Consider the following 26,037-nt stretch of genomic DNA (forward strand, 5'->3'; position numbering starts at 1 on the left):
TAGTCTTGGAGTGATGGCTTCGCAGAGGAAAGATACTGGATTCCAAGCTTGACATTAAGGTGATAATAGTGGTGACTATGGAATAATCAATATAAAAATAATAACAGCTAACAGTTACTGAGCGCCTACAAAGTGCCAGACACTATTCTAAGTGCTTCACATCCTCATAACAAATTTATGAGGTAAATGCTATTATTATCCACCAGCCTTCTGAAATTTTCTTACCCCGTTACTCCCTGGTGTTAACTGGGTACTTAATTTGTCGAATAAAATAAAATTTAGTGCTGCCAAATTTGTCAGCTGAACGGGGCGGCAGGGATTTCAGTGCTAGAGTGGGGGGCCAGACGGCCCGGGGCTTCGTGTCCTTGGAGGCCAGCGGAAGCGCCGCATACCTGTGAGGAGCAACGTGAGCCGGTGGCTTACATTTCCTGGGCTAGTGCTACTGGACTGAATGCCTTTGCAATAACCGGACGCAGAAAAAAGAAAAAAAGCGGGGACCAGGGGAGGCGAAACCCTTCCCGGCGCGAGTCCGAGCGTCTGAGAAGCAGAAGCCACACGTCCCGGCGACCTAAGTTCTGGATCAGCCGGCCGGAGGACCCGTGTTAGCATTTACAATCCGACGTGAGCTGAAGCCTCCGGTTGTCCCGGTTCGACGCTCTAGCCCTGCGAGCAGCAGACGCCGGAAGTCTCTACTGCCCCCCGCTGGCGCGCAGGACCGCGGGCATTTACCCGTGCTTTCCCACGCCTGGAAGAGCTCGTCATGGTCTCTGTAGCGTGGTGCTTCTGTTGCTCACAGGTTAGTCTCCCGCGGTATAAGAGTCTCCGTCTTCCCCCCAGCAAGAAGCGTTTGTTCCTGCAATTCGGGGGGCCGCCTTTGCGCGCGGGGTGCGCTGCTTCTTGGAGAGTTCCCTCACGGGTCACATCGCGGAGGTTCGCGCCGGGGCCGGGTCGCGGCCTCCCTGCGCAGCTTCTTTGGCACCTGGTAACCTTCAGTGGCTCCGTCCGCTCGGAGTTAGGAGGCCGTGTCGAGCTAACCTTGACCTTGTCCTGCAGTTTTTGCTGACCATCCCCAACAGCACACTGTAAAGAGTTAGGGTCCTCTCGAAGAGTTGGGACTGGGCACTTTTGTTGGTAGTGCTAAATTTCAACACCCTGAGGAGTACGCTGCCCAAATTATTGTAGGAAAGAATTACCTGGTTTAGTGGTTATAATACTTTTTGTCCCCACCACACTTGAATAACAGAAAAACCCTCCCAACAGGGGCTGACTGCAAAAGTGATTTTCTGTGTAGGGGACATTGGATGTATTTATGTATATATCAGTGCCTATCAGTCTGTATGTGTGTTTGGGGGTGGATGCTGTGTAATTTTAAAAAATCTATGGAGATTCTGATAATTTGATAACCTGTTTCTCCGGTCTTCCCCTGATTCCTCCCCATTCTCCCCGGAGGGCTATTGCTTTATTTCTGAGGTGGCTCACTTTTGGATAGAAGTAGCAACTCTCCGCTTACACCTGCACGTTTAAAACGCATATCAGATTGTGTTATTTCTGTCCTCAGAATCTTCCTGGCCTTCCTGTTGCTTTCAGGATAATACACATTTCTTAGCCTAACTTCAAGGGCCTTCAGGGTCTTGATTCTGCTGAATTTTTCAGTCTTTGCTACTTTCATGGAAAACACACCTGCAGGTACACTCATATTATGCTCCCACCATGCCAGTCTACGGTAATTTAATAACTTTAGATATGGCAAAGTTTTATATGGTTTACTCAAGTTTTAATTTTTGTTCTAGCATTTAGCCAAAATCGATTGAATTCATAATATTGCTAGGCACTGTTTTAAAAACGGGATAAAATGAAAACAAAACAAAACAAAACAAAACAGTCTTCAGTCCTTTAAAAAAATAAAACAGCTTCCTGACACATAGTTCACCTACTGTAGAGTTCACCATTTAAAACGTAGCGGTGCCTCACGCCTGTAATCCCAGCACTTTGGGAGGCTGAGGCGGGTGGATCACGAGGTCAGGAGATCAAGACCATCCTGGCTAACACGGTGAAACCCCGTCTCCACTAAAAATACAAAAAATTAGCCGGGCATGGTGGTGGGAGCCTGTAGTCCCAGCTACTTGGGAGGCTGAGGCAGGAGGATGGTGTGAACCCGGGAGGCGGAGCTTGCAGTGAGCCGAGATTGCGCCACTGCACTCCAGCCTGGGCGACAGAGCTAGACTCCATCTCAAAAAAAAAAAAAGAAAGAAAACCTAAAAGTAATTAGTACATTAGTACATTCACAAAGTTGTACAACCATCATCATAAAATATGCTGTAATCTTCTTCACCTTCATTAGTTGGTTTAATTTTCTATTTCAGACAGACTCCAATAAGTTATTCTTGTATTCTTTTGTTCATGTTTAATATGCTGCATTCAGTTTGTGAGAGCCATATTGGAACAATTGAACATTTTCATCACTCCAAAAGGAAACCCTGTACTTATTCAGCAGGCTCACCTGACTTCCCCATCCCCACTCCCCATTCTAAGCCCTAAGCAACTATGAATTGACTGACTGTATATTTGACTATTCTGGATTATTCATGTGAGTGAAATCATACAGCATGTGGTCTTTTTCAACTGGCTTCTTTTACTTAACATTCATATTCATCTGTGTTGTATTTAATAGCATGTGTCAGTACTTCTTTTTTTTATTGCTGGTTAATCTTTTATGGGTATTACCACGATTTATTTTCCATTAGTTAGTGGACGTTTGGATTGTTTCCACCTTTTGGCCATTATGTGTAATGCTGCTGTGAACATTCACCTACAAGTTTTTGTGTGGACATAATGTTTTCATTTCTCTTGCGTATGTGCCTAGGAGTGAAATGGCTGGGTCATATGGTAGCTCTGTTTAACATTTTAAGAAATGGTCAGACTGTTTTCCAAAGCATCAGTGTGCATCTTTTTAACATTCTCACCAGTAGTGTATTAGGGTTTTGATTTCTCACTCCTTGCCAACACTTGTCATTATCTGTCTTTCTGATTCTAGCCATTCCAGTGGGTGTGAAGTGTGTGTCATTGTGTTTTCATTCTTTTTCGTTGACATGTAATAATTGTACATATTTAGGGACTACAGAGTGATATTTTGATAAATGTATACAATGTGTAGTGATCAAATCAGGTAATTAGTATGTCCACCACCTCAAACGTTCATCTTTTCTTTGTGTTGCGACCATTAAAAATCTCCTAACTTTTTGAAAATATTATGGTTTCAAATCGTATTTCCCTGATGGCTAATGATGTTGAGCATCTTTTCAAGTGCTTATTGCCCATTTATATATCTTCTTTGGAGAAATGTCTACTCAGATCCTCTGCCCATTTTTAAATTAGGTTCTTTTTTGTAATTGAGTTGCAAGAGTTCTTTATATATTCTAGATACAAGTCATTTATCAGATATGTGATAGTCTTTTAGATTATGCTACCGTTCTTTTAAATGAAAAGCACATGAGATTAATTTTTTGTAGCCCTGGAGACCTCCTTATGGGTGTGTGGCTGTGGTTTAGAGAGTGATGGTTTTCCAACAACTACGTGGGAGGCCAGGCCCAGGAAAAATGCTGTGAAAGAACCCGTGAGGAGCATTTTAAGACTTGAAAAATGAAGCAAGGAGAAACTTTATAATTTGCCATTCCGTATGGAGTTTTGTCTTTATTGATTTTTAGGAGTTCTTTGTGTAGGGATTTAAGCCATTGACTGTTAGATATGTGGCAGATATTTTCAATCTATTTAGTTAACTCTGTTTTATATTTTTTACTATATTGTTTCACATTTTTGTGTAGTCAGGACTTTGCCTCTAAAAGCCTTCTGGCTAGTAGTTTAGGATATTGTTCCTTAATTATAGGAGTTATAGAAACTGACATAGTAGTTCCCAGTTAGTGTGACATCTGAGTCCCTGGTGGTATATTTAGCCTAAGAGTGTTCATTGTTTCAGACATTGTTGCCTCCCTGTCTCTCTGCCTTGAAAAATGTGCCATGATCTGCTTCAACTTTGTTCATTTAACTCTCTATTTTAAACAGACTCTAAGAAGTTATTCTTTTATCCTCTTGTTCACGTTTCATATGCTGCATTAGATTTGTGAGAGCCATATTGGACAGTTGGTCACCAAATAGTAGGTACTTTTTTCATACTAGCAGGCATTTATTTGAAGATTTAATGTATGCAGAGGTTGAGTGTAGCTATTGTGTTCTGTATTGTTTGGGGCATGTTGGAAAAAGTAGTTTTATAAAATCCTATTAACATTGTTTTGTATTTTTTTAATTTTGTTGGTTAAAAGGCAGTAGTAGTAATATATATATTTTATATACATATTATATATAATGTTATACATATTATATATAATATGTTATACATTATATATAATATGTTATACATTATATATAATATGTTATACATTATATATAATATGTTATACATTATATATAATATGTTATATATTATATATGATATATAATATATATCATATATAATATATTTTATATATATAATATATATATTTTTTGAGATGGAGTTTCGCTCTTGGTACCCAGGCTGGAGTGCAATGGTGCGATCTCGGCTTGCTGCAACCTCCGCCTCCTGGGTTCAAGTGATTCTCCTGCCCCAGCCTCCTGAGTAGCTGAGATTATAGGTGACTGCCACCATGCCCAGCTAATTTTTTTGTTTTATAGTAGAGACGGGGTTTCACCATGCTGGCTAGGTTGGTCTGGAACTCCTGACCTCAGGTGATCCACCGCCTCGGCCTCCTAAAGTGCTGGGGTTATAGGCATGAGCCATTGCGCCCAGCCAGTAGTAAAAGTATTTTTAGAAACTGAGCATTTTGAGAATCTAAGGAAAGTGATATACAATAGCTTCCAGAAAAAAATTGCATCTCTCTGTTTACATATAATGGCCAAGATTTCATTCTTTCCCCTTGGCTTGATTCCAGTTAGAACTCTGTGTTTCTTGTTTCAGTGTTTTGTCTTTTCTTTTTTAAAATTGTGATAGAATATACATAACATAAAATTGGCCATTTTAACTATTTGTAAAGATACAGTTCAGTGCCATTAAGTACTTTAACATTGTTGTGTAACCATAACCACCATCTATCTCCAGAACACTTTTTTCTTTTTCTTTTTTTTTTTTTTGAGATGGAGTTTCGTTCATGTTGCCCTGGCTGGAGTGCAGTGGCGTGTTCTCGGCTCACCGCAACCTCCACCTCCCAGGTTCAAGTGATTCTCCTGCCTCAGCCTCCCGAGTAGCTGGGATTACAGGCATGCGCCACCACGCCTAGCTAATTTTGTATTTTTAGTACAGACGGGGTTTCTCCATGTTGGTCATGCTGGTCTTGAACTCTCGACCTCAGGTGATCTGCCCACCTCAGCCTCCCAAAGTGCTGGGATTGCAGGCGTGCGCCACTGCGCCCGACCCAGAACACTTTTATCTCCACACACTGCACCCATTAAATGATAAATCTCCGTTCCTCCCTCTTTCCAGTCCCTGGCAACTACCATTATATTTTCTGTCTATGAATATGACTATTCTAGGGTCCTCATAAAAGTGGAATCATAAAATATTTGTCCTTTTGAGTCTGGTTTATTTCATTTAGCATGTCTTCAAGGTTAATTCATGTTGTGGCATGTGTTGGAATTTTCATCTTTTTAAAGACTGAATAGTATTAAATTGTATTCCATAGAACACATTTTGTTTATCCATTCATTAGTCGATAGATATTTGGGTTGTTGCCACCTTTTGGCTATTGTGAATAGTGCTGCTACGAACATTGGTATACAAATGTCTGAGTTCCTGCTTTCAATTCTTTTTTTTTTTTCTTTGAGATGGAGTCTTGCTCTGTCTCCCAGGCTGGAGTGCAGTGGTGTGATCTTGGCTCACTGCAACCTCTGCCTCCTGGTTCAAGTGATTCTCCTGCCTCAGCCTCTCGAGTAGCTGGGACTACAAGCGTGCACCACCACGCAGGCTAATTTTTATATTTTTAGTAGAGACAGGGTTTTGCTGTGTTGGTCAGGCTGGTCTTGAACTCCTGACCTCAAGGGATCCGCCCACCTCAGTGTCCCAAAGTGCTGGGATAACAGGTGTGAGCCACCGCGCCTGGCTGTGCTTTCAGTTCTTTCAGGTATACGTATCCAGAAGTGGAATTGCTGGATTGTAGGGTAATTCTGTTGATTTTTTTGGGGAACTGCCCGTATGCTTTCGTGTTTTTGTTATTTACATAAAAGATGAGATTTAAAGGAATTGTGTAATTTAGGCATGGATTATCACGTTTACCTTTCCAAAGGACTATTTCCTACTTGAAGGGGTGTAGGTGTTTTTGTATTAGGACTTGGAGATCTTTGAGTTTTAAAATTATTGCAATTCAGACTAAATAAAAAGTTTATCATGGATAGTTTTCCAAATCGTAAACATCTGTATGATCCAAGATTTTTTGGTTTTTGTTTTTTGAGACAGGGTCTCGCTTTGTCACCCAGGCTGGAGTGCAGTGCCATGAACATGGCTCAGTGCAGCCTTGACCTCATGGGCTCAAGTGATCCTCCTGCTTTAGCCCCTCAAGTAGTTGGGACTACAGGCACATGCCACCACGCCGGGCTAATTTTTGTATTTTTTGTTGAGATGGGATTTTGCCATGTTGCCCAGGCTGGGCTCAAACTCCTGAGCTCAAGCGATCCGCCCGCCTCAGCCTCCCAAAGTGCTGGGATTACAGGTGTGAGCCACCTTGCCTGGCCTTTTTTTTTTCTTAATGCTTTCTGTGTTTTTAGTCTTTTTGGGAAAATTACCCATCATGACAGACTCTAAAATGGAGGTGAGTTTGCAAACCTGTATAGTTCCAAAAGTCTGTGAATTATTCCGGTATCATACTACTGCTCCATTTGGATGCTTTGGCAATTACCCTGGTGTGCTGTGACTATTGCTGCTTCTGACAGGCAAGTTTACCTCCCTCAATGCAAAGATAACCATGTCATTAGTTGAAGATTGGGAGATGACCAGCATTATTCTCTTTTACGACTGTATCATTCTTTTTTCAACTATTCTCCTGTTGTTGGAACTGCAAATTATTGTGGGTACTGCAACCCATTTGAATAGCTGTGACCTCCCAGGGATCACTGGGAAAATGTAGAAAAACAGACAACAGTGTGGCTCAACCAAAACTTAGAAAACTAAGATTGCATGTAGCTGCCAGATCCTGGGAACAGGATGGCTTAAGGGCAGCCCTAAGGGATAAAGGGTAGAGGATTATATGTGTTACACCCTTTCTACCAACCTCTCCCTCCCATTGCAACAGCTTTCATAAGGTCTCAGTTTAATATTTCATTATTACTTTACAACCCATATCATTTTATTAACAGCAAGTGTATTATCAGGAGAGATGGGAGGAACTGGTATCTTAATGTGACTTTTGCTCTTAGTTTGGGTCTCTGTCATTTGGACTCTGGTGATCTTTTATCTTGTGGGCTCTTGGTGCCTTATGACATTTGGCATTTGCAAATGTACTGGAAAGGTCCCCAGATGGATTTAGATGTTCCAGATCTCGTGGAACTTTGATGTCACTTGCATTCATAAGTGATCTAGCAAATACCAAGATTACATAGATGCTAAGCACCCAACTTTCCCTGTTTATGCACCAGCTTTTTGAGGGAGATGAAACACAATCACATAAAGAATGTACTAGCTGGGCGTGGTGGCTCATGCCTGTAATCCCAGCACTTTGGGAGGCCAAGGCAGTCGAATCACTTGAGGTCAGGAGTTCCAGACCAGCCTGGCCAACATGGTGAAACCCCATCTCTACTAAAAATACAAAAATTAGCTGGGCGTGATGGCATGTGCCTGTAGTCCTAGCTACTCGCAGCTGGTACGAGGCACAAGAATCTCTTGAACCTGGGAGGCAGAGGTTGCAGGGAGCTGAGATTGTGCCATTGCACTCTAGCCTGGGCGATAGAACGAGACTCTCGTTTTGTCGTAGGGAAAAGCATTTCCTAGCCAGGCGTGATGGCTCATGCCTGTAATCCCAGCACTTTGTGGGGCCAAGGTGGGCAGATCACTTGAGTCCAGGAGTTTGAGACCAGCTTGGGCAAAGTGGCAAAACCCCATCTCTCTACTAAAAATACAAAAGAACTAGCTGGGCATGGTGGTGCACACCTTTGGTCCCAGCTGCTCAGGAGGCTGAGGTGGGAAGATCACCTGAGTCCGGGAGGTCGAGGCTGCAGTGAGTTGCAGTGGCGCCACTGCGCTCCAGCCTGAGTGACAGAGTGAGACCCTGTCTCAAAAAAAAAAAAAAAAAAAAAAAAGTTACCAGAATCAACGGTGAATGTCCTAACTTTTGGTTATAGATTGTTCCTCTCATTGAAATGTTCTGTGCTAGGGGCAAAGATTGACTTCTGGTGTGCAATGGTAGTCTTCAGAAACACTTCTACATCCATATTTAAGTATGTCAGCGTGCAGTATTACATTAGAATCTTTCTAATGTTTTTTGGGCTTCAAGCCTTTGAGCTATAAGTAGCAAAACTTTGAAATTTATGTGAATACTTTCACATTATAACTTATGACTTTTCCCATGGTACTGAGTATTTGTATTCTCTAACCTTGTTTTTTTTTTTAAATTACCGTACAGTAAAATAAACTTTTTATTTTATAAATTTTAACCCAGTACTGATTTGTATAACCAACACCATAGTCAGGATGCAGAATAGTTGCCTCACCTCAAAAACTCCCTAGTGCTATCTCTTCATGGTTAAATCTTCCCCTTATCCAAATAACCAAAACCAAAAAGTAAATGCCATTTTGTGTTTTTATTGTGGGAAGCAGTTACATTGCATCCTTGCTTTTCCTCTTTATTAGGGATTTAATCTAAGCATGATGGGCTAGAAAGGATAAAGTCAACAGTCTCTTCATTTTTTTTTGAGAAATTCATAAACTTTCTCATGCATTTAGTGTTTAGGAATAAAAACATTTGGCTAGTTATCTCTTCCAACAGGTGGCAGTGTTGTGCTATATAATAGGATTTACTGATAAAGATTGTGGCTTTTTGTCAGCTGGACGATAATTGCTGTACGTTTTTTACGTCAGAAAATCAGGATGGTTAATTAAGAACTGACATTTAACTATTGAAATTATTTTTTAAAGTCTATTTCAAAATTCATCTTATTCTTGTAATGTTACTAGTAAAGCAGTCTATGGATAAAAGTATTCCTTAATACATTTGTATTTGTTTTCAGTGTTTGCAGAATTATGAATTAACTCTTTCCTTAAGGTTAACCTTTGTAGCAGGAATAACTCCAGTGTTGTGGATGAATCTGTGAGTAATAGAGACTTATCAGTGTGACTTCAGATGTTTTATGTTTCAGCCTTCTCTATCACATGTAGGAATCCCTTTATAACATCTCTGGTAGTTGGTGGCATTGATCAGTAAATGGAGCAGCCATGGAAGAAAGATACAGGTTCTAATTGCCAGCATCCTGATTGTGAAGCCTTAATGGAGATGTTCAGTGAGAAATGATGAAGAGGAAGCTTGTGAGACATTTGCACTTAGGTGACTCATAGGTTTTCAAAGCTAACCCATCCAAAAAATGGATTCTCTTTTTCTTTATACTTCCAGCAACTTAATATCTGGCAGTATATACTTCCCTAGGGACTGGGGCTGCCATTCATCCAGAGGCTCCTGAGTAATACCCAGGGTCACTTTAAGACCTCTCAGTGTTCTCTAAATTCTACCTCCTAAATATTTTCAAATATGGCCACTTTATCTTTACCTCTCTCGTTGCACAGAACAATGATTTTTCACCTAGATATACTGCTTCCTAATTGATCTGCCAGGATATATTATTACCCCTATTTTTCACACAGCAGCCATTTTTAAAAAATGTAAAATCTGATCATGTCACTCCCTGTATTTTTATTCTTAAAGAAGTTTGTGAGAAAGTTTGTAAGTTTCTGAAAAAAAAAGAAAAAGGAAGGGGACCATGTTGATTTTATCCTTTCTAGTCCATCATACTTAGATAAAACGCTTAATAAAGAGGAAAGGCAGGGATGCAACATTACTGCTTCCCACAATAAAAACACAAAATTATACTGAGCATTGGAAGTCTTTTTTTCCTTTTTTTTTTTTTTTTTTTTTTGACAGAGTTTTGCTTTGTTGCCCAGGCTGGAGTGCAGTGGTGCGATCTTGGCTCACTGCAATCTTTCCTCCCGGTTTCAAGCAATTCTCCTGCCTCAGCCTCCCGAGTAGCTGGGATTACAGGTGCCTGCCACCATGCCTGGCTAATTTTTATGATTTTAGTAGAGATGGGGTTTCACCATGTTGGCCAGGCTGGTCTTGAACTCCTGACCTCAAGTGACCCGCCCACCTTGGCCTCCCAAAGTGCTGGGATTACAGGTGTGAGCCACCATGCCCGGCCTTTTACTTTTTATTTTACTTAGAATAAACCCCAAATATTTAACTTGACCCACAACATTCCTCCCTCCTCCCTGTTCTGTGATCTGGCCTCTCTTCTTTCTGTTACAGTCTCATCTCATGCCAGTTTCCCCTTGTTCACTGTGCTCCAGCTTCTCTGGTGTTCTCTTTGCTCCTTGATTGGAGGAGGTGGGGAGAATAGATTCAAGGAAACCTGTTTGTAAGCAAACATACATTTCAGGTAATGAAAACAAGGCTTAATACTATATTGAAATATGTGGGTCAGGGGACATTTTCATAGTAGTCAGGAAGCCATCCATCCCTTTGTCACTTTTCAACTCCTCAGACTGAATCCAGGGATAAATGCACATCTGAGTACAGATTCTGTGTGTGGGGAAAGTTATGTTCTAATAGAAAAGGAAATTTAGAACTCGACAGTGATTACCTGTAATACTGTTAGTTGTGGATAATCCTTTATATTTGGTAGCTCTCGCTTAGTTTGACTTTATTTTTGTAATTTCATTCTTCTAGCATTTCATTATTTATTAACTTTGATTTTTCTGTATGACAGCCTTGCCTCACTAACCACTTGGACTATACAGCCATCTGGGGCTTAGAGGCTATTAGTGGCATCCCTAATAAGTAATCGTTGTGCAGTCTGTGCTTGAGTTTCTTGTTTCCAAGGCAGTTCATTCCTGCTGGAGATAGTTTTATTTATTAAGAAGCTCTTCTTGGCCAGGTGCGGTGGCTCACGCCTATAATCCCAGCACTTTGGGTGGCTGAGCTGGGCAGATCACTTGAGGTCAGGAGTTCGAGACCAGCCTGGCCAACATGGTGAAACCTCGTCTCTACTAAAAATACAAAAATTAGCTGGGTGTGGTGGCGCATGTAATCCCAGCTACTTGGGAGGCTGAGGCAGGAGAATTGCTTGAACCTGGGAGGTGGAGCTTGCGGTGAGCTGAGATTACGCCACTGCACTCCAGCCTGGGCGACAGAGTGAGACTCCATCTCAAAAAAAAAAAAAAAATGTAGATTCCTGGTAGATTGAATCTACTTCTAATCTTGCTCCCTGTTGAAACCCCATTAAAACTGCAGTAAAAACCCAATGGACATGGAAAATAGACAACATCAACATAGTGTAGAGTACTGAAAAGCCTAAGAATGAGTCGAAATTAACTGACACCCAAGACTTATGAATCCTGAGTTGGCAGAGGGAAAAACTATGAACCAATCAGATTTATCCTCTAAATCCTCATAAAGCTCAAGAAGTAGCAAAGCCAAGTATCTCTGAAAATTGAGGTGCAAAAGACATGAAATAAGGAAGATGGGATAATTGTTGCTAAGAAACAACTCTCCCAATGCATACTATTCACCTTGGGACAGATTCTGGAGGTTCAGAGCAGATGATCTCTGGATAAAGTTGTGTTTCTGTATGGGAAGTCACTCCCAGAATTTCTCAGGAAATTTGTATGTTATTTTAAATCCCAAACCCTGAGGAAAGTTACTGGTAATTCCAAATTGGGAAAACAGAATCATTTTCATGAGAATTAAAGATCTGTGGTCAATAGTATTAGATATGATTGGTTCTTAGAGCTCCACTGATGTCAAGTGGAAAGCAAGAGCAGGACATGCTGACACCAACTAAAACCTTAAGTTGTACATCTCTGGGAGCTGAGACAAGAGCATCTAGGAGATAAGCTTGTGATCTAGACAGCCAGTCTCATAGCTGTTGCCATCTTATAAATAAGTGTTTTTATACTCTATCTGCTGCTAACAGTTATTCTTACAAATAAATAATAATACATTTGTATGCATAGTCCACTTCATATAAACGCTATTAGTGGTGTTTCAAGAAATAAAAAATTTGAAAGCAAAATAAGTCCTAAAGTTGGCAGTACAATATATTATTCTGTATGGTAGTATATTAGTCCGTTTTCACACTGCTGATAAAGACATACCTGAGACTGGGCAATTTACAAAAGAAAGAGGTTTAACTGGACTTACTGTCTCATGTGGCTGGGGAATCCTCACAGTGATGGTGGAAGGCAAGGAGGAGCAAGTCCTGTCTTACATAGATGGCAGCAGGCAAAGAGAGAATGAGAAAGATGCAAAGTGGAAACCCTTGATAAAACCATCAGATCTTGTGAGACTTATTCACTACCACAAGAAAAGTATGGGGGAAACCGCCCCCATGATTCAATTATCTCCCATTGGGTCCCTCCCACAACACATGGGAATTATAGGAGTACAATTCAAGATGAGATTTGAATAGGAACACAGAGCCAAACCATATTGTTCCCCCCCTGGCCCCTGCCAAATCTCATGTCCTCACATTTCAAAACCAATCATGCCTTCCCAACAGTCCCCCAAAATCTTAACTCATTTCAGCATTAACCCAAAAGTTCACAGTTCAAAGTTTCATCTGAGACAAGGCAAGTCCCTTCTGCCTATAAGCCCGTAAAATCAAATGCAACCTAATTACTCCCTAGATAGAATGGGTTTACAGGTATTGGGTAAATACAGTCATTCCAAATAGGAGAAATTGGCCAAAACAAAGGGGTTTCAGGGCCCATGCAAGTCTGAAATCCAGCGGGGCAGTCAAATTTTAAAGCTCCAAAATGATCTCCTTTGACTCCAGGTCTCACATCTGGGTCATGCTGTTGGAGCTGCCTATGGTCTTGGGTAGCTCCACCCCTGTGGCTTTGCAGGGCATAGCCTCCCTCCAGGCTGCTTTCATAGGCTGGTGTTGAGTGTCTGTGACTTTTCCAGGTGGATGGTGCAGGCTGTCAGTGGATCTACCATTCTGTGGTCTGGAGGATGGTGGCCCTCTTCTCACAGCTTCACTAGATAGTGCCCCAGTAGGGACTCTGTGTGGGGGCTCCAACCCCACATTTTCCTTCTGCACTGCCCTAGCAGAGGTTCTCCATGAGGGCTCCGCCCCTGCAGCAGACTTTTGCCTGAGCGTCCATACATTTCCATACATCTTCTGAAATCTAGGTGGAGGTTCCCAAACCTCAGTTCTTAGCTTCTGTGTGCCTGTAGACTCACCACCATGTGGAAGCTGCCAAGGTTGGGGCTTCCACTCTCTGAAGCCACAACCCAAACTCTACATTGGCCCTTTTCAGCCACAGCTGGAGTGGCTGGGACACAGGGCACCAAGTTCCTAGGCTGCACACAGCATGGGGACCTTGGGCCTGGACCACAAAACCACTTTTTCCTCCTGGGCCTCTCGTCCTGTGATGGGAGGGGCTGCCGTGAAAGTCTCTGACATGGCCTGGATACATTTTCCCCATGGTCTTGGCGATTAACATTGGGCTCCCTGCTACTTTTGCAAATTTCTGCAGCCAGCTTGAATTTCTCCTCATAAAATGGGCTTTTCTTTCCTATCACATTGTCAGGCTGTAAATTTTCTGAACTTTTATGCTCTGTTTCCCTTTTAAAATGGAATGCTTTTAACAGCACCCAAGTTACCTTTTGAATGCTTTGCTGCTTAGAAATTTCTTCTGCTAGATACCCTAAAAATCATCTCTCTCAAGTTCCAAGTTCCACAAATCTCTAGGGTGGGGCAAAGTGCTGCCAGTCTCTTGCTAAAACATAACAGGAGTCACCTTTGCTCCAGTTCCCAACAAGTTCCTCATCTCCATCTGAGACCACCTCAGCTTGGAACCTTACTCTTCATATCACTATCAGCATTTTTGTCAAATCCATTCAACAAGTCTCTAGGAAGTTCCAAACCTTCCCACATTTTCCTGTCTTCTTTTGAGCCCTCCAAACTGTTCCAACCTCTGCTTGTTACTCACTTCCAAAGTCACTTCCACATTTTTGGGTATCTTCAACAACACCCACTGCTGGTACCAATTTACTTTATTAGTCCGTTTTCATGCTGTTGATAAAGACATACCTGAGACTGGGCAATTTACAAAAGAAAGAGGTTTAATTGGACTTACAGTTCCATGTGGCTGGGGAAGCCTCACAATCATGGCAGAAGGCAAGGAGGAGCAAGTCCTATCTTACATGGATGGCAGCAGGCAAAGAGAGAATGAGGAGGATGCAAAAGCGGAAACCCCTGATAAAACCATCGGATCTCTTGGGGCTATTCACTATCACGGGAACAGTATGGGGAAAACTGCCCCCATGATTCAATTATCTCCCACTGGGTCCCTCCCACAACACGTGGGAATTATGGGAGTACAATTCAGGATGAGATTTGAGTGGGGACACAGAGCCAAGTCGTATCAGGTAGTGTTATTCTTGCTATGTTGTGTATCTAAATACTACCCATGTTTGTTGGTGTTTTTGAGTTTAAATATTCACTATAGACTGTCATCCTTTGTAAATACTTTAGGAGAGGAGTTACAGGAGAAAAAGATATAGTGTTTTTGTGGGATACTTCAACATGAAATGAGAACTTGATCTAAAATTAGTGAAAGCAATATTCAAGGCAAAACAAAAATGAGAGGAGGCAGACAAAATAGTTAATCATTAAGAAGGTAAACAAGCTTATATGAAGCAACATACTCTTTTTTTTTTTTTTTTGAGATAGAGTCTTGCTCTGTTGGCCAGGCTGGAGTGCAGTGGCACGATCTCCGCTCACTGCAACCTCTGCCTCCCGGGTTCACGCCATTCTCCTGCCTCAGCCTCCCGAGTAGCTGGGACTACAGGTGCTTGCCACCACGCCTGGCTTTTTTTTTTGTATTTTTAGTAGAGATGGAGTTTCACCAAGCAACATACTCTTAACATTCAATTTAAAGATGCTTTTTGATGCACTCAGATTAATTTGATCAATGTCAATGTTAAATGGATGAATTTTTTCCTGTATCAGGAATATTATGAAACAAAGTTGAAGACTATTGGAAAAGGCAAGTAATACTTGGTGTGTTTCAAGCTTTCATATTAAGAATGATAACTTCTAAATACAGTGTTATCTTTCAGTTTTTAGAATGATTTTTATTTGGCATTTATTTTTGTATTAAATGTTTCCTTTTTTTTTTTTTTTTTTTTTTAGACAAGAGGCTCACTCTTTTGCCCAGGCTGGAGTGCAGTGGTGCAATCTTGGCTTACTGCAACTGTTAACCTCCTGGGCTCAAGTGATCTTGTGCCTCAGCCACCTGAGTAGCTGGGATTATAGGTGTGCACCACCATGTCCAGCTAAATTTTTTGTAGTTTTAGTAGATGAGATTTCACCATGTTGGCCAGGCTGGTCTCGAACTCCTGGCTGCAAGTGATCCATCTGCATTGGTCTCCCAAAGTGCTGGGATTACAGATGTGAGCCACTGCGCCGAGCCTATTGTTTCTTTTTTAATTTCTTCTAGTATCCGGTGTCTGTGTCAGATACAAATCATTTTTATACATTTTCTCAATATATAATTTTTTTTTTTTTTGAGACGGAGTTTCGCTCTTGTAGCCCAGGCTGGAGTGCAATGGCACTATCTCAGCTCACTGCAACCTCTGCCTCCCGGGTTCAAGCAATTCTCCTGCCTCAGCCTCCCGAGTAGCTGGGATTACAGGCTTGCACCACCATACCTGGCTAATTTTTGTATTTCTTAGTAGAGATGGGGTTTCACCATGTTGGCCAGGCTAGCGTTGAACTCCTGACCTCAGGCAATCCACCCTCCTCGGCCTCCCAAAGTGCTGGGATTACAGGTATGAGCCACCACACCCAGCCTCAATATATAATTTTTATACTGTATTGGTTCATACTAGTAATAAGCCATAGGTTTATAATTGTATCTTTATTTTTTAAACAGAAAATCTTTTAAAGTTTTAGTATAACTCTATTACAAAAAGATGGTTCACTATTTATTTTTATTTTTAATTTTTTTAGAGACATGGTTTTGCTCTGTCACCCAGGCTGGAGTGCGGTGGCATGATCCTACCTCATTGCAACCTGGAAGTCCCGGACTCAAGTGATCCTCCCTCCTGAGTAGCTGGGACTATCGGTGCATACCACCATGCCTGGCTAATTTTTTTTTTCCGCCATCTGTGTTTTAATATATTTTTTAAACAGAGTGCAGTGGTGTGATCTCGGCTCACTGCAACCTTTGTCTCTTTGGTTCAAGGAATTCTGCCTCAGCCTCTTGAGTAGCTGGGATTATGGGTGTGCGCCACCATGCCTGGCTAATTTTTGTATTTTTAGTAGAGACAGGCTTTCACCATGTTGGTCAGGCTGGTCTCGAACTCCTGATGTCAAATGATCTGCCCACCTTGGCCTCCCAAAGTGCTGGAATTACAGGCCTGAGCCAGTGCACCTAGCTCTAGACCCCCAGTCTTAATCATAAGCAAATACCCAAGGATTACCAGTTATTTGAGGAAAGCATCCAGCATCAAAGGTGGATGGTGGGAATTAAGCAAAACAAAAAAGCAACTTAGAAGAAATACAGACTTTGCAGGGGAAAAAAACAATTACCAACAATCTCCTACCCCAATTACAGATATATTCAGAGAGATGAGATGAAGATGAATAAAAACAGGATGCTGTATAAAGGACTAGCCATAAAACTTACCAGAGACTTGGGCAGGGACAGGGGGAAGGTAGGTAGGGAGAGGTCATTCAAATGAGTACAAAGTTATAGTTAGGAGGAATAAGTTCTGGTATTCTATTCCACAGAAGGGTGATTATGGTTAATAGTAAGGTATTGTAGCAAAATTGCTAGAAGAGAGGCTTTTGAGTGTTCTTACCAGAAGGAAGTGATAAGTGCGTGAGATGATGGACATGCTAAATACTCTGATTTGATCATTATATAACATATATATGTATTGAGGCTGGGCATGGTGGCTCATGCCTGTATCCCCAGCACTTTGGGAGGCCAAGGTGGGCAGATTACTTGAGGTCAGGAGTTCAAGATCAGCCTGGGCAACATGGCAAAACCCCATTTCCACTAAAAATACAAAAATTAGCCAGGCATGGTGGTGCATCCTGTCATCCCAGCTATTTGGGAGGCTGAGGCAGGAGAATCGCTTGAGCCAGGAGGCAAAGTTTACAGTGAGCTGAGATCATGCCACTGCACTCCAGCTTGGGTGACAGAACGAGACTCTGTCTCAAATAGCAAAAGAAAACAAGACAAAAAACCATATATATGTATTTAAACCTCAAATTGTACCCCTCAAATATATGTAATGACAATGTGTCAATAAAAAAAAAAGTCCAGCTAGAAAATGAAAAAAGTTTAAAACGTGGTAGTGGAAATGAAAATCTTTGGAAGGTTGTAAGATAATGGTCAGGAAATCTCCTAAGAAGTAGGCAAAAAGACAGAGGACACTTAGCTGACTGTTCCTGAGGTTCAATATTTATACAGTCGAGTTGCAGATAAAATAGGGGGAAATGAAAAGGTGAAAATAATTCAAGAAAACGACCAACAGTAGAAGATTGAAGTTTGCAGATTGAATGTGCCTGCCATGTGTTCAGTCTAATAAATATACCCACACTGGGGCCCATCATTAGGAAATTTCAGGACACCGTGTGGTAAAGAGATGATTCTGGAGTGAAAAAAACCCAGATCACATATACAGGATCAGGAATCAGAATGACTTTGGATTTCTATGTAGCACCCTGGAAGTGTGAAAGCAGTGAAGCAATGCCGCCTTCAAAATTCTGGAGGAATATGAGTGTAGTGGCTCACACCTGTAATCCCAGCACTTTGTGGGGCCGAGGCAGGTGGGTTACCTGAGGTCAGGAGTTCGAGACCAGCCTGGCCAACATGGTAAAACCCCGTCTATACCAAAAATACAAAAATTAGCTGGGCATGGTGTCGGGCGCCTGTAGTCCCAGGTACTCTGGAGGCTGAGGCAGGAGAATCACTTGAACCCGGGAGGTGGAGGTTGCAGTGAGCCGAGATTGTGCCATTGTACTCCAGCCTGGGCGACAGAGTGAGACTCTGTCTCAAAAAAAAAAAGTTTCTTTTTTCCTGGAGGGATAGAAGAAAAACAAAAGAAGAAAAGAAAAGCAAGGGAATGATTAAATCAGGATAATAGCTACCTCAGTGGAGGGAAGGGGATGGGATCAGGGTGTCTTAATGTCTTGGTAAAAGACCGTGTTTTAATAGGGGTAGTGGACACTTGGGAGTTTATTGTTATTAGTTTCTCTTCGTATTCACATATATATTTTATATATTATATGTGCAGTCATGTGCCACTTAGTGACATTTCAGTCAGCAGTGAACTGCATAGATGACACTGGTCCCATAAGAGTATAGTACTATATTTGTACTGCACCTTTTCTGTGTTTAGATACACAAATGCTTATCATTGTGTTATAATTGCCTACAGTATTCAGTACAGTGACATGCTGTACCTGTTTATAGCCTAGGAGCAGTAGGCCATACCATACAGCTTAGGTGTGTTGTTGGCTGTACCATCTAGGTTTGTGTAAGTACACGCTATGTTGTTCACACAATGATGAAATTGCCTAACTATACATTTCTTAGAATGTATCCTGATTGTTAGGTGACACATGACTATTTGATACATGTGAAAATACAAACTTTTTAAAAAGCAGATTCCCACCTTTTGACTCAATGGATCAGAGATTCTCTTTCTCTCTCTCTCTTTTTCTTTCTTTAGACAGAGTCTCGCTCTGGCCAGAGATTTTCTAAATAATGGTCAGGAATCTGCATTGTAAGTCTTACTCTTTGGTAAGAATATTACTGTAGTTGATCTGTTGTTCTTATTGTGTTATCTAGTATTACTGATGTGGTATGATGAGCACATAATAAAGTGGGTACATTATTTCCCTACATTGAGTTAACCATGCTCTCTTATATATGTATATATGGAAATTGTTGGTCTCTGATTAGTTACACCCAGGTGTATGCTAGTGACCCTTATTTTTTCATGAGCCTTTAATACCCTCATTTTAATTTCTCTCAGAATATGTTAAGAACCAAACCACAAGATTTCTGCTGTCACTGCACTGAAATTGTAAAAAATGTGGGATGGGATATTACATGTGCTCTAACATGTATTAAGGATCCAACATCTTTTTACAAAAATGAAAAAAAAACCCATCAACAAATACAGTATTGTTCTTAAAGATTGCTGGTTGGAGCAGTTATCTCAAAAGGCTCACATGTGACTTGCTACATTTAATCACAATGAAACCCTGGCAGCTGCTTATTGTTGTAGTGTCACTTGTATATTCCCTGGTGGAAAATCTAGTTTTTCAGCTCAGTTGTGAAACAGATATCACAGATACCAGCACTGTGGTGTTTTGGAAAGGGCTTAGCACCTGAGGTTTCAGTTAAGATCTGATATCCAGTAATTTATTTTTCACTTTGGACAAGTTTACCTAACCTTTCTGAATCCTATTGTTTGTTTGTAATTTGGGTCACCAGTAATACCTACTGGGGTTGGGAGAATAAAATGAGATAGTTTATGTCAAGCACCTGCTGCACTGCCTAGTTGTTAAAGAAATATTATTTTCCTTCTGTAAACATCCTTTACTCAAGCCAGACATCTGGGAATCATCCATAAATCTTTTCTATTCTTCACCTACCAAAGAGCTATCCATTTCATCTTCTTAGTAGCTCTAGAAAGGGAATGAGACATGACCCATATTTTATAACATTGGGCTTTAGGCAGTAACTATTAATAAATCAACTCTTTAGGACATATCTTAAAATATATATATAATATATATATATATACACACATATATATATATATATATATATTTTTTTTTTTTTGAGACAGAGTCTTGCTCTTTCACCCAAGCTGGAATGCAGTGGTATGATCTCAGCTCATGGCAACCTCCTCCTCCCAGGTTCAAGCGATTCTCCTGCCTCAGCCTCCCAAGTAGCTGGGATTAAGGCATGTGCCACAACGCCTGGCTGATTTTTGTATTTTTAGTAGAGGCAGGGTTTCACCATGTTGGCCAGGCTGGTCTCAAACTCCTGACCTTTAGTGATCCGCCTGCCTCAGCCTCCCAAAGTGCTGGGATTACAGGCATGTGCCACCGCATCTGGCAACTCATAATAATTTGAGTTGGTGTTGGAATAATGCTCATTGTTATTTTTACTTTCATTTATTTTTATTTTTAGGCTTAACATTTTCATGTGTGAGTTTAGCCTTGCAGGATGTTAATAGTGAAAAAGTGTGCACTTTGCACAGAGACACTTCTAGGTTCAAATCTAAGTTTTGCAGTCTTAGGCCCTCAGGCAAGTTAGGTACCCCTTCTAGGTTAGTTAGGTACCCCTTCTAGGCTGGCTTTATGATATTTTTTAAGTGTGTTAATAAGATTTAGTTACGGGCTATCACATCATTAAAAGATAAATTTATATGACAGTGCAGAAGGCCAAGAAGAGCCAAGATACTCTTCAAGAATAAAGTGGGACAATTTGTTTTATCAGATATGAAATTAAAAAAAAAACTGGATTAACAAAGACAGTGTTATATTGGTGCAGGGATACACAACAGTCTTGGTTAGTATAGTAGATTGGTGGGACAGAATAAGTAATACAGAAATAGACGTGAATATGTAGATACTTAATTTATTATAAAGATAACATGCAGAACAGTGACAATATATTTCAGTAAATAGTGCTGGAGCATTTTATATATATGCATGTTCATGCGTACACACACACACAGTAAAACAAAGTGAATCAAGACCTGTATCTCATATTACACCCCAAATGAATTCTCAGTGGATTGTGGATCTACCTGTGAAAGGCAAAACAGTAAAGATTATAGGAGATAGGCCGGGCATGGTGGCTCACACCTGTAATCCCAGCACTTTGGGAGGCCGAGGCAGGTGGATAATGAGGTCAGGAGATCGAGACCATCCTGGCTAACACGGTGAAACCCCATCTCTATTAAAAAAATACAAAAAATTAGCCAGGTGTGGTGGCAGGCGCCTGTAGTCCCAGCTACTCGGTAGGCTGAGGCAGGAGAATGGCGTGAACCTGGGAGGCGGAGCTTGCAGTGAGCCGAGATCGTGCCACTGCACTCCAGACTGGGAGAGAGAATGAGACTCCGTCTCAAAAAAAAAAAAGATTATAGGAGATAATATAGGAAAATATCTATGTGACCTTACAGTATGAAGAGTTTTCTTAAATGGACGCAAAAAAGCATTAACCATAAAAAATGATATATTGGAATTTATTAAAACCAATAATTTCTGCTTATCAAAAATCATGTTTAAGAGAGTGAAAGGCAAGCCAAAGAGTAGGAAAAGATGGTTGCAACTCTGTGACAAAGGGATTATGTATAGGATATGGGAAGGACTACAAATCAGTGAGAAAAAGGCCAGTAGAATAATGGTAATAAAAGATAAGAGAGAAAAAGACAAGCCAATAGAATAATGGGTAAGAGAGAAAAAGACAAGCCAGTAGAATAATGGGTAAGAGACTTGAACAGGCACTTCACCAAAAAGAATATCCAAGTGGCCAGTAAAAATAAGAAAAGGTGCCAAAGACCACAAATCATTAGAGAAATGCAAATTAAAATCATAATGGCATATAACTGTTACACACCTGCCAGAATACTAAATAGAAGGATTAATAATGCAGAGGGATTGTGGGAATATGCAGCAATGGAGCAAGGAATTTTTTTTTTTTTTAGAAAAGGTCTTGCTTTGTTACCCAGACTGGAGTGCAGTGGTACGATCTCGGCTCACTGCAGTCTTGACCTCCCAGGCTCAAGCAATCCTCTCACTTTAGCCTCCTGAGCAGTTCGGCCTACAGACGTGTGCCACCACACCCAGCTAACTTTATTTATTTTTTGTAGAGATGAGTTCTCACTATGTTGCCCAGATTTGTCTTGAATTCAAGTGATCCCTCTGCCTCAGCGTTCCAAAGTGTTAGGACTTTTTTTTTGAGATGGAGTGTTGCTCTGTTGCCCAGGCTGAAGTGCAGTGGTGTGATCTCGGCTCATGCAACCTCTGCCTCCGGGGTTCAAGCAATTCTCCTGCCTCAGGCTCCTGAGTAGCTGGGATTACAGGCGCATGCCACCATGCCTGGCTAATTTTTGTATTTTTAGTAGAGACGGGGTTTCACCATGTTGGTCAGGCTGGAAGTGTTAGGATTATAGGCATGAGCCACCGTGCCCAAGGAAATTTTTTTACACTGTTGGATATAACCACTTTGGTAACCTGGCAGTGTAGAAGCAGAATGTATGCATGCTCTGTGACTTTGTAATTTTACTTCCACAGAAATGGTGGGCATGTGTGCGTTGAAGTAGTGTGTATAAGAATGTTTATAGCACCACTATTTATACTAGCTCAAAATAGTTGTGTGGGGAGATTTCCATCAACAGTATAGTAAGTAAATTATTATACATTTCAAACGTGGACTACTGTACTGTAATGAAAATGAACAAACTCAATTTACACAATATGGATGAACCTTAAAAACATGATGTTGAACAAAACCCACACACAAAAGAATCCATACTACTATATATGATTCCACTTAAATAGATTTTAAAATCAGACAGTACAAAATTAGAATGTTAGAAGTCAAGATGATAGTTACCTTTGGAGAGGAGGGAGGGGTTAATGATTGGAAAGAAGTGGGAAGGAACCAATGGGCTACTGGCAGTCCTCAATTTCTAGGACTCTGGTGGTTACATGGGTGCTTGCTTTGTTTTAATTCATGGGGCTGAACATTTATGTTTTGTGCACTTTTCTTTGTGTGATAGACTTTTAAAAAAAAGAACCACTCAGTTTTTAATACCCAGTAAATATTCAATATGAGATCTTCCTCCTCCTCCATCTAATTTGTAAGTATTTGCATATGCCTTTTGCCCATTAATCTGTTTCAGTCTTGATGTTGTATTTATTAATTTGACTGAACTCTTTAAAGATTACTAGAGACAGTTTTAGCCAGCAAGGCTTTGCCCTTGAAAATTCACTCAGGCTGGAGTGCAGTGGCGTGATCTTGGCTCACTGCAACTTCAGCCTCCTGCAACCTCAGCCTCCTGGGTTCAGGAAATTCTTCTGCCTCAGCCTCCTGAGTAGCTAGCTGGGATTACAGGCACCTGCCACCATGCCCGGCTAATTTTTGTATTTTTAGAAAAGATAGGCATCTCCATGTTGGCCAGGCTGGTCTCGAACTCCTGATCTCAAGTGATCCGCCCACCTCAGCCTCCCAAAGTGCTGGGATTACAGGTGTGAGCCACCATGCCTGGCTTTTTCTTTTTCTTTTCTTTTCTTTTCTTTTTTTTTTTTGAGACAAGGTCTTTCTCTGTTGCCCAGGCTGGAGTGCAGTGGTCCCATCACAGCTCACTGCAGCCTCAGCCTCCCAGACTCAAGCAATCCTCCCATCTCAGCCTCTCAAGTAGCTGGGACCTCAGGCATGCAACACCATGCCCAGCTAATTTTTCTATTTTTTGTGGAGACAGTCTTTCACTATGTTGTCCAGGCTGATTTTAAACTCCTGGGCTCAAGTGACCTGCTGACCTTGCCCTCCTAAAGTTCTGGGATTATAGGTGTGAGCCACTGCACCTGGCTGGGTTTTTTTTAATTTAATTTAATTAATTTATTTATTTTTATTTTTTAAGATGTATTCTTGCTTTGTTACCCAGGCTGGAGTACAGTGCCATGATCTCGGCTCACTGCAGCCTCCGCCTCCTGCTCAAGTGATTCTCCCACCTCAGCCTCCTGAGTAGCTGGGACCACAGGTGTGTGGCACCATGTCTGGTTAATTTTTGTATTTATTTATTTATTTTTTTTGTAGAGATGGGGTTTTGCCATGTTTCTCAGGCTAGTGTTGAATTGAGCTCAAGTGATCTGCCTGCCTCAGCCTCCCAAAGTACTGGGATTACAGGCGTGAGCCATTGCGCCTGGCTTGGATTCTAATATTAATACATACTTTCTTAGCTTTTGAATCAAAATACTCTAAGTATTTGTGTAAAAGAGATTTTTTTTTTCCAGTAGTGTAGGAGATGAAAACTTTACTTTTATTCAAGTTATGAAAATTGCTTTCATGCTTTATTCTTTAACAGTAATTTTGGACAAATAGCAAGATGGCTATCTAGAGGCAGCTAGGAAGAGCCTCTCCCACTGAGACCAGGCCATCAAGTAGGCCAGCACACTCTGAACAGATCTTTGGAAAGAAGGCATTGAGAGTGGACAGAGGGAGGATGCAGATACCAGGCTGAAAGGGGAGGAAGCTGGAAACCCTGCACAGGGTTGCCAAGCACCACGGTTTGTCGCTGGCCCTGAGTCGCTCCTAGGGATGGGGTGAGTGAAATTGATGTGGAGTGGCCCACTCTTGCCACAGACCTCTGGGAGCCTACCTGTGGGAGACCCCATGATTCTCATGAACATCTGAGCTGGCAGGAAGAACTTCCTGGAGAGTTGACAGAGATGGAACTCTAGCCTGCATGGAGCCCAGAGGGTTTGTTGTGGGAACAGTTGCAGTGGAGCATGGCTGTGGATATCCATAACACCATACTCCTCTAGGCAGCTCTAGCCTTTGTTGGCTGCCAGACCTGGACAATACAGGGCTGGCTTGCTTGTGGAATGGGACCAGTCTGATCTGAGGACCTCCCCCAACTGCCCGTTGCTGGCCTCTGTTAGGGTCCCTCCCTGCCTGGCTGTACCTGCTTGCAGCACAGCCTCAGCTTGCCAGCAGCCATTACTATAGCTTTTTGCCATAAGACCGTTATCTATCCATTGGAGTGCTTTTGCAAATGGACCCAGACCCCTGCCAATGTGCACCTGCCGGTAGCCTTCCCCTGCTGGCATGTGCCCACCTGCAGCCTTCTCCTGCCAGTGTGCATTTGCCCACAGCTTCCCCGTGCCACTCTGCAGGCATGCATGTGCGTGGGAGCCTATTGCTGCCCCACCAGAGTTCTTTTGCTGGCAGCTGCCATCGGAGTGTTGTTGCCAGTGGACTGGGAACATCTCAGCTCCTTCAGAGCAGTAGGTACTTAACCTCAAGGAGCCAGAAAACAAAGCCACAGGCCTGGTCCCAGCACCACAAGGATTAGAGCATGTAGCCCAGGAGTGCTCTGTTGAGCCTTGGCCTCCTGAAAGCATCCACAATGAAGCCAATTGACTAAACCAAACAAATATTAGTCAAACTTTCAGGAGCGTCAAAGAATATGAAAAGCAAGAAGTCCCATGCAAAAAGTAACAACTTCAAAGATTACAGGATATCAGCCCACACAGGTAAGAAAGAACCAGTGCAAGAACTCTGGCAACTCTAAAAGCCAGAGTGTTTTTTTAACCTCCAAACGACTGCACTAGCTCCCCAGCAATGGTTCTTAACCAGGCTGAAAAGACTGAAATGACAGACATAGAATTCAGAATCTGGATGGCAAGGAAGCTAGTCGACATAGAGGAGAAGGTTGAAACCCAATCCAGGGAACACAGTAAGAGTGCAAGAGTTGAAAGACCACAAAGCCATTTTAAGAAAGAACCAAACTGAACTTCCGGAAATGAAAATTTACTACAGGAATTTCAGAATGCAATTGGAAGTGTTAATAACAGAATAGATCAAGCTGTGGAAGGAATCTCAGAACTTGAAGACTGCTCCTTTGAATCAATGCAGGTAGACAAAAATGAAAAAAGAGTTAAAAAAGGAACAAAACCTCCAAAAAATATGGGATTATGTAAAGAGACCAAACCTATGACTCATTGGCATTCCTGAAAGAGATGAGGGGAGAGCAGTGACTTGGA

At 41.6% G+C, this 26,037-nt stretch overlaps 1 protein-coding gene across 18 annotated transcripts in view; it reads left to right on the plus strand.

Annotated features, from left to right (window-relative positions):
• The first annotated feature begins 671 nt into the window (after positions 1 to 671).
• COA1 (cytochrome c oxidase assembly factor 1) overlaps positions 672 to 26,037 on the plus strand; it is a 120,967-nt gene continuing 95,601 nt past the window's right edge. For 8 of the 18 annotated variants that reach the window (XM_063708499.1, XM_063708504.1, XM_063708500.1 and 5 more), the window contains exon 1: positions 672 to 796. The gene's annotated coding sequence lies outside the window, so the exon portion shown is untranslated. Of the gene's footprint in view, positions 797 to 18,977; positions 19,032 to 24,356; positions 24,595 to 26,037 lie in introns of all 18 variants that reach the window. The other 10 variants (XM_063708492.1, XM_063708497.1, XM_063708494.1 and 7 more) reach the window with 3 other exon arrangements.

Source organism: Gorilla gorilla, chromosome 6 (assembly GCF_029281585.2).
Source record: "Gorilla gorilla gorilla isolate KB3781 chromosome 6, NHGRI_mGorGor1-v2.1_pri, whole genome shotgun sequence".
NCBI classification, from domain to species: domain Eukaryota; kingdom Metazoa; phylum Chordata; class Mammalia; order Primates; family Hominidae; genus Gorilla; species Gorilla gorilla.